This window comes from Amblyomma mixtum, chromosome 7 (genome assembly GCF_055824585.1).
Source record: "Amblyomma mixtum isolate Tamu chromosome 7, ASM5582458v1, whole genome shotgun sequence".
NCBI classification, from domain to species: domain Eukaryota; kingdom Metazoa; phylum Arthropoda; class Arachnida; order Ixodida; family Ixodidae; genus Amblyomma; species Amblyomma mixtum.
In genome coordinates this window covers 85632872-85645810 of record NC_143018.1, presented here as the reverse complement: position 1 = coordinate 85645810, position 12939 = coordinate 85632872, and the positions used below count along the sequence as shown (strand labels likewise).

General features: G+C 51.2%; 1 protein-coding gene across 5 annotated transcripts in view; it reads right to left on the bottom strand.

The window, feature by feature from the left end:
- The window catches only part of LOC149336700 (uncharacterized), a 90568-nt gene that overhangs the window by 73706 nt on the left and 3923 nt on the right, over positions 1–12939 (bottom strand). The gene's annotated exons all lie outside the window — the stretch shown is intronic.

Sequence of the window (12939 nt, the reverse complement as noted above, 5' to 3'; positions counted from 1 at the left end):
CTTTTTGAGACAAAATAATTATTTCGCGACCATAGCGACGGAATCGTTCAAGTCCATTTCTATACTTCGTTTCGTACATAAAGTGCAACGCTGCGAAAGGTACGAAAGTAGTCGGCATGAAAAAATAAAGGAAGGCGTGTTGCTCTGCGCTTGTTTGATGGCCGAGTGGTCTAATGCGCGAGAGAGGGACAGTACGTCGTCAACAATAGGAGCATATTTATCGCAGCTCTTGACAAATGTATGACTTGAAAAATTCAGGGGGCACTTTGACTGCCTAAAGTGCGTACAGGCGAAAGCGCTTTCCGAACCACTTTACCTATGTGGCACTGGTGACGTCACCACTGTATGACGTCACACAATTCACGACGAAGTAATGTCAAATTACTAATTAATGACAAATTAGTGATTAATGACTAAATACTAATTAATTGCTAATTAATTGCGCTTGAGCTTCGCCTTTAGGAGTCCACGGAACGCCACCACCCGTTCGGTGCGATGCTTTGAACGCAACGCTTTTTGAGGAAAGGAAATGGCGCATTAACTCTCTCACACATCTCGGTGGACACCTGAACCTCACCTTACAGGAAGAGATGAAGTGGAAGTGAAAGAAGAAAGAGAAAGAGGGGCTGTAATGTAGAAACTGAAAATTGTATTTGAGGAAAGGAAATCACGCAGTAAATGTCTCGCATATCTCGGTGGGCACCAGCCGAAAATTGTATTCGAGGCAAGCAAATGACGCAGTAACTGTCTAACTGCCTCACATCTCGGTGGACACCCGTCATTCATTTGTAGAGGAAGGGAGGAAGTGGGAGTGGTTTGATTTGATTTGGTGGGGTTTAATGTCCCAAAGTGACTCAGGCTATGAGGGACGCCGTAGTGGAGGGCTCGGGAAATTTCGACCACCTGGGGTTCTTTAACGTGCACTGACATCGCACAGCACACAGGCCTCTGGAATTTCGCCTTCATCGAAATTCAGCCGCCGCGGCCGGGATCGAACCCGCGTCTTTCGGGCCAGCAGCCGAGCGCCGTAACCACTCAGCCACCGCGGCAGGGCGGAAGGAGTGAAAGAAGAAAGAGGGGCCGTAATGTAGAAACTGAAAATTGTATTTGAGGAAAGGAAATTGCGTAGTAATTGTCTCGCATATCTCGGTGGACACCCGTCAAAACGCGAACTCATCAGCCGACACGGCTGCTAACGACAGTATGGGGCACGAAAGGCTTTCGCCTTAAAACCACGTGCAGGCAACACTACTGCGGGCAGCGCAGACGCGTTCTGTTGACAGCGAGTGCTAAGGCGAAGGGAGCGTCTGCCGAGTTGAAAACAGCGGCCGCGTTTCGATGGAGGCGGAACGCAAAAGGCGCCCGTGTGCTCGGCGATGCCAGCCAAGGAGGCTTCCACTACGGCACCTCTTTCCTCTACAACGGTACCTCTTTCTTCTTTCATTCCCGCCTTCGTCCTTTCCCTTACGGCGCGGTTCGGGTGTCCACCGAGATATGCGAGACAGATACTGCGCCATTTCCTTTCCTCAAAAAAATAAAATCTCTGCCTCTCCCATAACCGAGAGTAGAGTAAGCATGAAATGTTTACGGGCATAACACGAAGCGCACGCGGACACGACGAAACGCAGGCCTGACAAGAATGTATATGTAGAGCGTTCGAAACTGTCTAAAATGCGTAGAGGCGAAAGCTTTTACCATCTTAGAGTGGGTCGGCCGAAAAGTAGATAGGGGCATATGCGACAAGGTCGCCCTACCGCCACAATGTCGCGAGAATATCATCGTTCCCCCCCTCCCCCGCAACATGCACCGAGAACATCACAGGGAAAGACGGGAAAAGAGGGCGGAGGCGCTGGTTAAAAGGGCCGGGAACTTCAGGGCAAATGAGGTCGCCTACGTGGACGCAGCGAGTGGCAGGTCGGGGGCGGCGGTCGCCTCAGTAGTCGACGGCCGAGGTGCACCAGTCGCCGCCGCCTCTATTAGGAGTAGAAACATAGATACGGCCGAGGAGGTCGCAATAGCGCTTGCTTGCGCCGGAACCAAGGCTAGTTTGATTCTTAGTGACAGCAAAACAGCAATCTGCAACATCGGAAAGGGCAGGGTCTCGCCAGAAACGGCTCGAATTCTGTCCGCAGCCAAAATTGATCGCAAGATCACCTTAATTTGGGTCCCAGCACACACATCCGTCCCCGGTAACGAGGCGGCCCACATGTTAGCCCGAGATCTCTACTTCCGGGTAACTGTAGAGCCACCCGACCCCCAGGGGATGGACGAACGTTTGCAAACATACGCGGAAATCGCCGTGCACTACAGGTTAGGCAGGCGTCTAATGCCACCACCAGATCCAAACTTAACCAATACAGAGGCCATCGCCTGGCGACGATTACAGGCCGGAAATTTCGTTAACCCTGTCTGGTTATTTCAAACCACTTTAGGCGATAAAAAAGATGACAAATGTAAGACCTGCGGAGCGAGGGGGACCCTCGATCATATAATTTGGCAATGCCCTGGATCCCCGGGTGCTGAGGACAATATTAAGAGTAGAGAAGCCTGGGAGGCCCTTCTGCGAAGCGAGGTCCCCGCCGACCAGAAACGAGCTTTCCGCCTGGCGGCTGAAGCCGCGAAGAGACAATGTATCTTCGCCAGTCTTTAGTCGCGGAGGTCCCGTCCCCCGTCCCCTAGACCTGCGTGCCAGGGACGGGGAGTAGGGGGCCTCCTACATCGGTGGAAATAAAAGTTATCATCATCATCATCACATCCCACCTAATTGATGACGAAGTAATGACACATTACTAATTAGTGACTAATTACTAATCAATAACTAGATAATAATTAACTGCAAATTAATGACGCTTAAGTTTCGCCTTTAGGAGTGGAACGCGACAGCGTGTAGCAGCGCTGCCGGGCAGTCCACGGAACGCCACCACGCGTTCGGCGCGACGCCTTGCCCTTTGAACGCGACTATTTAAAAGAAGCGTTGTTCCCGCCTAGTTGCTACATCGTCTCTTTACAATGCTTGACGCTTTTCGAGGAAAGGAAATTAAGCAGTAGTACTGTCATCTCGGTGGACACCCGAACCGCACCGTACAGGAAGGGAGGAACGCCTCCACCCGTTCGGCGCGAAGCTACCGGCGCTTGTATGCCGGTGCTGTCGTAGGGCTTAGAGAGTCTCGTTAAATCTCGTACGGTGCCCGGATGCTCTCGTTTCAGTGCCCGGATGTTGGCTCTCGGTCTCGGCCTGACATCACCACACTGCCGACAATGGGAGCTAAAAGCATTTCATGCTTAAAAATTTGCTGTGGCTTAGCGAAGGTTAAGCCTGGATAAGCGAAAAGCTATCGCTGCTTTTCAGCCAACTCCCAAGCTACCACCTCTGGATCGCTGTTTCTGCGCAGTCCGACTGTTGCTTCTTCTCCTTCCATGGCAAGTGTCTGCGCCTGTTGTTGCGACTGAGAGAAGGATGAAAAGGAAATTGCACGGGCATCCAACTGGCTCCAGCCGAGCCAATAGCCAATAGCGCTGCCACGTGCAGATAGAGGAGAGTTAAAAGATCAGAGGAAAAAGAAAAGGAAAGACGCGCCTCTCAGCACCAACCGCGTCCGCCGAAGCGGACGCTGGCTGAAAACTTTTCGGGGCTTAGCCTTGGTTAAGCCTGGTAGGTTGCGAAAGCAAAACAGAAGGAACGCAGTGCGCCGCGTCTACAGGTCACGCGTGGCTACCGGCCGCCGGTGCCCGACGACTCGACTTGATAGCCCATCTCTCACCTTGGTATGACGTCACTAGGCATGGCATGACGTCAGAGGTCATTCTAAATGTCACGCATGGCTAACGGCCGCCGCTGCGCGACGACTCGACTTTGGTAGCCAATCTCTCACCTTGGTATGACGTCAGAGGTGATTCTAAATGTCGGACGTGGCTACCGGCCGCCGCTGCGCGAAAGGCTGTTGTTCATGAGCGTAGTATTGCTTTCGCTATAAACCTATTCACGCGTGAAGGTTGCAACAAAATGAGTTTAACCAAACATCAGTGACACAAGCAGCAACACCGCGCTTAAGGCTTTCGCCTCACCGCACTTTAAGGCCAGCGAAGTGCCCCTTGAATTTTTCTTACGAGTTAAAAGAGGAAGAGTGGATGACAGCGCGCGCTTTCCATGGCATTCAATCTTGTCATACCTGGAAGCTGTCTAATTAACCAACAGAAGCATCCTCAGAATTGTATGTGGCACGCACAGCCGAGATTGCATGGAAGAAACTAAGTGTACAGGAATGGAGACATTGTGCGTCGTCGAATCATTTGAATAAACGATTGTAGCCCAGAAACAAATTGTTTTTAATGAAGTAGTTCCCCCCGACCTTTTCAATTTACAGCGTCGCCCTACCACGACCCAGCATGGCGATCCTTTGCGCAAGGCTGAGAATGGCGTCTGCGGGCAGCCGCAGCCCAGAAGACTGGCCGGGAGTCCGTGGGGTAGTGCGGGGACCCTGGGGCGTGCCCCGAATTCCTCTCACAATACAGTTTCTCTCTCTCTGTAGGCCAAGAAGACTGGTTGGCTCCGCAGGCCCGGTGCGCGATGGTGGCGGCGGTGGTGGCGGCGGCGGGTCGTTGTGCTCAGGGCGTGTGGAAACCGTGGGTCCAGGCCTTCCTGGACATTCGAGCGTGTGGCTCTGCAACGCCGAAGACAACACAACCTGGAACGCTGAGTTGGGCGAGATGACATTAGCAGGCTTGTTCTTCTTACACTTGGACAGGTGAATGCATAACCTGCTCAGTCTGCACTTGTGTCTAGGGTCGAGCGGGCACTGCACAATGGGGTCTTGTTCTGTGCTATGAAACGTGGCCATATCTGAGTTCGGTTAGGAGGTGAGACTGGCGACACAGGAGATGACACAGCAACGATGATCACACGGCGAACGATGATGACACGACGAACGATATGACACGGTGAACTACAAAACACTCCGCAAATGTGGCAGGAGCTGACGCTGTGCAGCCGGCGAAACGACCGAAGCTGGTAGAACAACCGGTAGAGCGGCAGAGCAGTCGCGCTGGTTCCGGGGCTCCGCGTAGCGACTGCTGCGCCGCCTAGAGAGCATCGAACAACCAGTAGAGCGGCAGGGCTGTCGCGCTGGTTCTGGGGCTCCGGCTAGCGAGTGCTGCGCCGCCTAGACAGCTTCGGTTGTACCAGTGGGTGTATGCTCATAAAATTGCTCGCAGAAGTCGGACGCTTTGGTGGTTGTAATTTACTTACACCTTGTTTTATTTTTATGTTTCTATTTTTAGTGTTTCAAAACTAATTTGACTGATCACGATGATAGCGATTAGTTATTCTGCGAAATGGTGCTGTTGTGTCGTTGTTTTTGCTGAGAGAAGGATGAAAAGGAAAGTGCACGGGCCTGCCGACTGGCTCAAGCCGAGCCAGCACCGTTGCCACGTGCAGATAGAAAAGCGTTGAGAGATAAAAGATAGAAATTGGCAGGGGCTTAGCTTTGGTTAAGCCTGGTAGGTTGCGAAAACAAAAGCGCAGCGCCTCCAACTGAAAGAACGCAGTGCGCCGCGTCTACAGGTCACGCGTGGCTACCGGCCGCCGCTGCGTGACGACTGAAAGCGTCTTTGAACGCGGTGCGCCGCGTCAGCCGCGTCTACAGGTTACGCGACGACTCAAAGCGTCTTCGGTAATTTTTTTAAGGCCAAAGCCTTTAATGCCTCATCGTTGTAAGCAGGAGCTGTCGACAGAAATGTCACGCTTTTCAATTGGTCGAAACGGTCGTGGCGTCACCGTGCGCGAATTTCAAACGGGGCCAATTGTACTTTGGCTACTAGCCAATTTTACTTACTAACCATTACTAATTAAACCATTAAATTACTAACCATGCAACCAATTAAAGGGATCGTATAGTGATGCTCGAAGTAAGTTTGACTGAGTTTAGTTAACTTCTTACTTAACCAATTAGTCTAACCTTTCTAGTCAGACCAGATAAATAAATAAAACCGAGTAAGAAATTGGCCGAGCTTGGGAATCGAACCCCGGTCTCCGGAGTGCGAATCGAGCACGCTACCACTCCGCCATGCCAGCTCGATGGTTTGGAATGAACAAAGGTGCGTCTAGTGAATACGGTGTCTTCGTTCACTCCCATCTTCCTCCCTTCCCGTTACGGCGAGGTTTTGGTGTCCACTGGGATATAAGAGACAGATACATTTCCTTTCCTCCAAAACCAATTTACCGACGAGCAAAGCGTATTTGTCCGCGTTTAAGATTGGTCCAAATTGTGACGTCACCGCGCCCGAATTTTGACGGCTGTCCGCCGAAATATGTGAGACAGTTACTGCGCAACTTCCTTACCTCAAATACAATTTTCGACTAGTGTCTACTGAGATATGTGAGACAGTTAATGCGTAATTTCCTTTCCTCAAATACAATTTTCATTTCCTTCATTACGGCCCCTCTTCTTTCACTCCCACTTCCTCCCTTCCTGTACGGTGTGGTTCGGGTGTCCACCGAGATGACAGAGAAGTACAGCGTAATTTCCTTTCCTCAAAAAGAGTTGCGTTCAAAGGGCTGCGCATCGCGCCGAACGGGTGGTGGCGTTCCGTGGACTCCCTGGCAGCGCTACAACACGCTGTCGCGTTCCACTCCTAAAGGCGAAGCTTAAGCGTCATTAATTGGCAGTTAATTAATGCACAAACAAAATGTGCAGTGAACAATCGCGTAGCAGAATGCAGCCCTCAGGTTTTCGCCTTTCACCACTTTAGCCGCTAAAGTTCCTCGTAATTTTTTGTATTTTGTTTTTGATGTTATTGCGACTGAGAGAAAGAAAACCTATTATAATCTACAGCTAGTATGACGTCACAGCGGAAGTAGCGCCACAGGTGCGCAGCGCGGCAAACACACACCATAACTGCAGCCGGGCTCTCTGAAGGAGCGAGTTGGTCGCCCATAATCTACAGCTGGTATGACGTCACAGCGGCAGTAGCGCCACAGGTGCGCGGCGCGGCGTAACTGCAGCCTGGCTATGTAAAGGAGCGAATTGGTCGCCCATATTCACTCCGCTAAAGGTGAAACGTAACTGCGGCCGGGTCACGGGAAGGCTTGAAAGTGCGAGTAGTATTGTTTTTGCAATAAAAACATAAGCGGCCGTGGCTGCGATTCGTCGCGCCTCTTCTAAGGTTAAGATCGCCTCTCTCGCCGCCTGATCCGGCTACTGATTTTAATCCGGCTATTACTTTTCGGGAGATCTCTCTCCTGTATCAAAACGCTCACGGCCGATGCCCACCCCCCTGTAAAGGCCTCAATAAGTCAGAGGAGCGTTGGCTACTTCGCCTCTACACCAACACGGTACTGTGCCCGGCAGTGCTCAAACATTTCAATTCGGCCTTTTCGGGCGAGTGTCCACACTGTGGGGAAGTGTTTGCGGGCACGTATCACATGGTGTGGGCATGCCCGGCGAATCCTGCTTTCCCACTCCACCCCCACCCCCACCCGAGAGGACTGGGAGGCTGCACTGCTCGGCTGCACTGCTCGCCTGCTCAACTCTCCAGGACCAACGAGCCCTGTTGACAAGAGCCCGGGCCGCCGCGGAGGCCACAGGGGTCCCGGACTAGGGATCCCTCCTAGTGATTGTGAGGGCCGGGCCCTTCAGGCACGGTCCAAGCAATACCTTTGTATATAGTACAAATAAATGTTTTACACCACCACCGCCTTATATACCCAGCCTTTCAAATGTGCACTGCGCACGGCTGCGGCTGCGCACGGTGGCGAGGATGGCCACCTCTTCTATGGTCGCCGCCGCCGCTCACGTGTTCTCGCAACGCCTCGCGAAAGAACCTTCTCCTCTTGCAACGGCGGCGGCGACCGCGCGGCAGCGGCGAAGGGTTTAAATCCCGACCCACATGGAGCGATTTCCTCGCGAAAAACCTGCGAACGGCCGCCCGGCGGCGGCCGCTTGGCCGCCGGCGGCCGTTCGCCGCCGACCAAGTAGTGCTAGATATGTTCGCCCGGCGGTCAGCCGCTCACCGAAAGCGGCGAATGCGAGCTGTCAGCGCGGACCAATGAGGGCGCTCTCTTCCCTCATCTAGCTTCCGCCCGCGCGCGGCAACAAACATGGCGGCGCCCCTCAGAGCCAGACCCCTCGCTTTGGACTGAATTCTCGTTGTTGCAGCCTTTTTCAGAGCGTTCAGTGGCCGTAAATGGAGCACCGGTATTTCGCTTCGTCTCACCTTGCCTATAAGAAAAGGTATAAGGGATAAATTTGGTTTCTATTTTTATTTAGAGTGACAGTTCTCCCACTTCTAGGAGGAGAGTCGGTTTGTTTACAGTAATGGTTCCTGTCCTGAGAACCAGATGGCGCCACTATATGCTGAGTTTATTTTTGCGTCTCTGCTAGCATACGCTGAACTAAAAGTGGGACTGCGCCTGCGTTTAGCGTACGTAAGCATGCATACGCTTATGGTACGTAGACACAGTAAATTTATGTTCTTTTCTCACTGTATCTGTGTACGCCGCTTGCGGTACGCCGCAAGCGGCGACGTGGTGTAGAAAAGCGAGAAACAGCAGCGGCGCGGCGATTCCGCCTCGCCCGCGCGTCGACAGATGAGAACAGGTACAGAGAGCTAATCGCTAATAGAGTCAGGACAACCTTGGACTTTAGTCAACCAAATGATCAGGCTGGCTTTCGTAAAGGATACTCGACAATAGATCACATTCACACTATCAATCAGGTGATAGAGAAATGCGCAGAATATAACCAACCCCTACATATAGCCTTCATTGATTACGAGAAAGCATTTGACTCAGTGGAAACCTCAGCTGTCATGCAGGCATTGCGGAATCAGGGTGTAGAAGAGTGCTATGTGAAAATATTGGAAGATATTTATAACGATTGCACAGCTACTATAGTTCTCCATAAAGTCAGCAATAAAATTCCAATACGGAAAGGTGTCAGGCAGGGAGACACGATCTCGCCAATGCTCTTCACTGCCTGCTTACAGGAGGTATGCCGGAGACTGGAATGGGAATAGTTGGGGATAAGAGTTAATGGAGAATACCTGAGTAATTTGCGATTCGCTGATGACATTGCCTTGCTAAGCCACGCAGGACAAGAACTGCAAAGCATGATCAATCAGTTATACAGGCAGAGCAGAACGGTGGGGCTAAGAATTAACATGCAGAAAACCAAAGTAATGTTCAACAGCCTAGCAAGGGAACAGCAGTTCGCCATTGGTAGCGAGGTGCTGGAAGTAGTAAGAGAATATGTCTACTTAGAGCAGGTAGTGACCGCAGATCCGGATAATGAGAGGGAAATAACTAGAAGAATAACAATGGGGTGGAGCGCATATGGCAGGTTCTTTCAGATCATGAATGGTAGCTTACCAATATCCCTGAAGAGAAAAGTATACAACAGCTGTATCCTACCGGAGAGAGAGAGAGAGAGACTCTTTAATGAAATGCAGAGAATTTAGCCGGCGTTTAAAAATCGCTGGCATGCTACTCTGCGTAGGAAGGGGAATTTGGGAGAAAAGGACAGAAGGAGAGCAGCGTGGAAGAGGTAAAAAAAAAACCGAAGATAAAATGCGGCCATGAAATGGGTACTAAGGATGCAATGGCGAGCATTGATGTAACCTATGGAATGATGGAGCGCATAGTCCGACAAATGGGCTGACGAAGTTCACTGCATGAAGAATGCATGAAGGTAACGTGCAAGTGAATTTAGAGCTTATCAAGATGTCCAATGTCTTTTAAATATGTAAAAAGAAAGTTCATTGCAAGTCTCTGTTGCCTGAAGCAGGCTAAGGGACCTAAAACTTTGTCCATTGTTAGGGGCACTGGGCAGAGCTTCTGCATGCAATGTTCATAGTACGCACGCTCGTTAGCATACGCAGGGCACACAAGTAGGATATGTTCCACAGTTTCTATAGAGGCACAATTGTCACAATGCGGACTGTTCGTTTGTCCAAAACGGTATCGCAAGCCGTTTGTATATGCAGAATTCAGACGAAGTCGGTGATAAAGTGTTTCCAGTTGTCGAGGAATTCTGGGTGAGAGTCTTGATCTAAGATGTGGGTCGATTGAGTGAAGAAATTGGTACTGATCTGTCGGCAAACTCTAAAGCCGATACGTTTCTTCGTAAGCAAAACTTTTAGCCATTTGGGACGCATCCGATTTCGTGAAAAAAGTTCGAATGTATCTCCGATGTTGATGGCCCTTACGGGCCGCTTCATCTGCTTTTTCATTAGCCAGAATGCCACAGTGAGCAGGTACCCACTGAAATGTTATGCAGTGGCCTGCGGCAATAGCTAAATGATGTATATACCCGATGTCGAGGGAAACTGGCTGGTGATTCGTTTTCTTCAGCAGGTTGGCCAGGATCTGCAGAGATGCTTTTGAATCGGTGAAGATAACCCAACGGCCGGCGGTTCGGCGCAGGATGTAAGAAACAGCTTCCTTAATGCCGTGAAGCTCAGCTGTCGTAGAGGATGTCCTCCGCTGCAGCCGGTATGAAAGGGCATGGTTTGTTGAGGGCACATAAAGGCCACAAGAAGAGGTTTCTTTAGTAGTTGAACCATCGGTGAAGATATGGATGTGCTGCGTATATTCCTCCGTTAAGTAGGCGAGAGTAGTTTGCAGAAGCGCTGCCTGTGGCATGCGGCTCTTTGCATTCACACCTGGAACAGACATCTTCACCTTTAGAGGAGAGAGTGTCCATGGAGGAAAGGCCAGAGGTAGTAGTTTCTGTGGCTGATTAATAGTAGGGACGGGCAGGAGATGTACTGCCTGGCCAAAGCTAGAGTTGCTGTGAGTTAGATGGACACGGTGTAGGAAGTGTTTCTTCCCTTGCAGGACATGGCGGAGATGGGTACGCATAGTTTCCTGGGCGGAAATCACCTCTAGTGGGAGACATCCTGCCTCCGCTACTGTTCCTGACGCAGAGGAACCTTTTGGGAGGCCAAGACATATTCGCAGGCAGTTGTTCCGTGCGGCATTGAGAGTCTTATTGCTAGATGTAGATAATCTTTGAAGCACTGGTAGACAGTAGCGCAAGGTTCCTTCAACGTAGGCTTTTTCAAGCAGAAGCATTGATCGGCAGTTGCTACCCCACCTTGTTCCCGCCATGAACCTGAACACTTGCGATGCTGCAGTAATCCTCTGGCGGAGTTTTTTGATCTGAGGTGACCATGACAGATTGTAGTCGATTACAACACCCAGGAATCGCTGAGATCGTAGATATGGCAGCGATCGTCCGCCTAGGAGCAGCGGATATCGGGTCATCGTTTTTCTTGTAAACGCCATTGCAACACTCTTTTCTGGCGATAGACGGAGACCTCTGGAAGCCAGGTACATCGAAACGTGCAATAGCGCTCGCTGAAGACGTTGCTGGGTAATATAGCGCGAACGTGATGCGGTCCAGATGCAGATATCATCAGCATAAATTGTTATGCGGACCCCTCGCGGAAGGTTTCTTGTTATGTGAATAAGGACAATATTGAACAAGAGAGGGCTGAGCACCGCTCCCTGTGGTACGCCCCTCTCCACTGCGTGAAAGCGTGTTGGACCGTCTGGAGTGGAGTGGAGTGGCAGAAACGTGGAGGCTAACGAAAAGGGTTCAGCTTAAGTTAAGAACAACGCAGCGAGCTATGGAAAGGAAAATGATAGGCGTAACGTTAAGAGATCGAAAGCGGGCGGAGTGGGTGAGGGAACAAACGCGGGCTAATGACATCTTAGTTGAAATCAAGAGGAAGAAATTGGCTTGGGCAGGGCATGTAATGCGAAGGCAGGATAACCGCTGGTCCTTAAGGGTAACGGAGTGGATTCCAAGAGAAGGCAAACGTAGCAGGGGACGGCAGAAAGTTAGGTGGGCGGATGAGATTAAGAAGTTTGCTGGGATACAGTGGCGGCAACTGACAAAGGACAGGGTTAATTGGAGAGACATGGGAGAGGCCTTTGCCCTGCAGTGGGTGTAGTCAGGCTGATGATGATGATGATGATGACAGAGGGCAAAACGCTTGTCTGGAACGACCGAACTGTGTGCTCCGCAGCTCCCAAAGCCGCCGCGACCAGGAAGGAACAAAATGACGGTGAAATCGTATGAGTTTAAATGCACATGCTTACATCAAAACAACTTTTAACCAAATACTATCGCTAGATATCGAGCGTTAACCTGAAACACGCCAATAACGTTCTAGACAAGCGTTTTGCCCTCTGTACTAGTTTTTGCGGTGAGCGGATCCGCTTCGGATCCGCTCGTGTGAGCGCCTACTCTACAAGTGTGAGCGCCTACTCTAGCCTACGGTCTGATAATGAAGATAAAATTGATAAAATTGAGACAAATATAAATAATTTGTTTCCTTTGCCGCCATCTAATAAACAATGGCTTTATAGTACGTTTAAAAATCGTTTTTTGTTGCAGTTTACTAAGATTAAGGCCATCCCGTGGTCAGCAACACTGAAATCGAGACGGCTGCGGTCTGGCGGCGGTCGCCTGTTTTTCCCCGTATGTGGAGCAGCACGGCGCCAGCGCGTCGGCGTTCCGCCGCGCCGCATCAAATTCGCAGCGTCTGTTCGCTCCATGTGGGTCGGCCTTAAAGCGGTGGCGAGGAGAAGCGGCGACGCTCAGACGACGGAGTCCGCGCGCGGCGGCTACGACGGCTGCGGCAGCAGCAGCCACCTGCGCTCCGCATGACGTCGCTCGGTTTCGCGCATGCGCAGTTGTGGCTAAAATTGATCACTGCGCACGCCAGACACGGTGTTGACGAGCCCAGTGAAGCTTTTCGCTTCAAAACCAATTTACCGCTCTACGTGGCACTCCCCCCTGTTTTCTCTCCCCGGTGCTAGCATTCATGGAGAGAAGGCATGGAGATTACAGCCGAGGCCGGATCGAGACGTCGCGAGGTATTAACGCCCGTCACAGGTGCCGGCGGAGTGAACAGCAGAGCGGCGCATGGTACGGA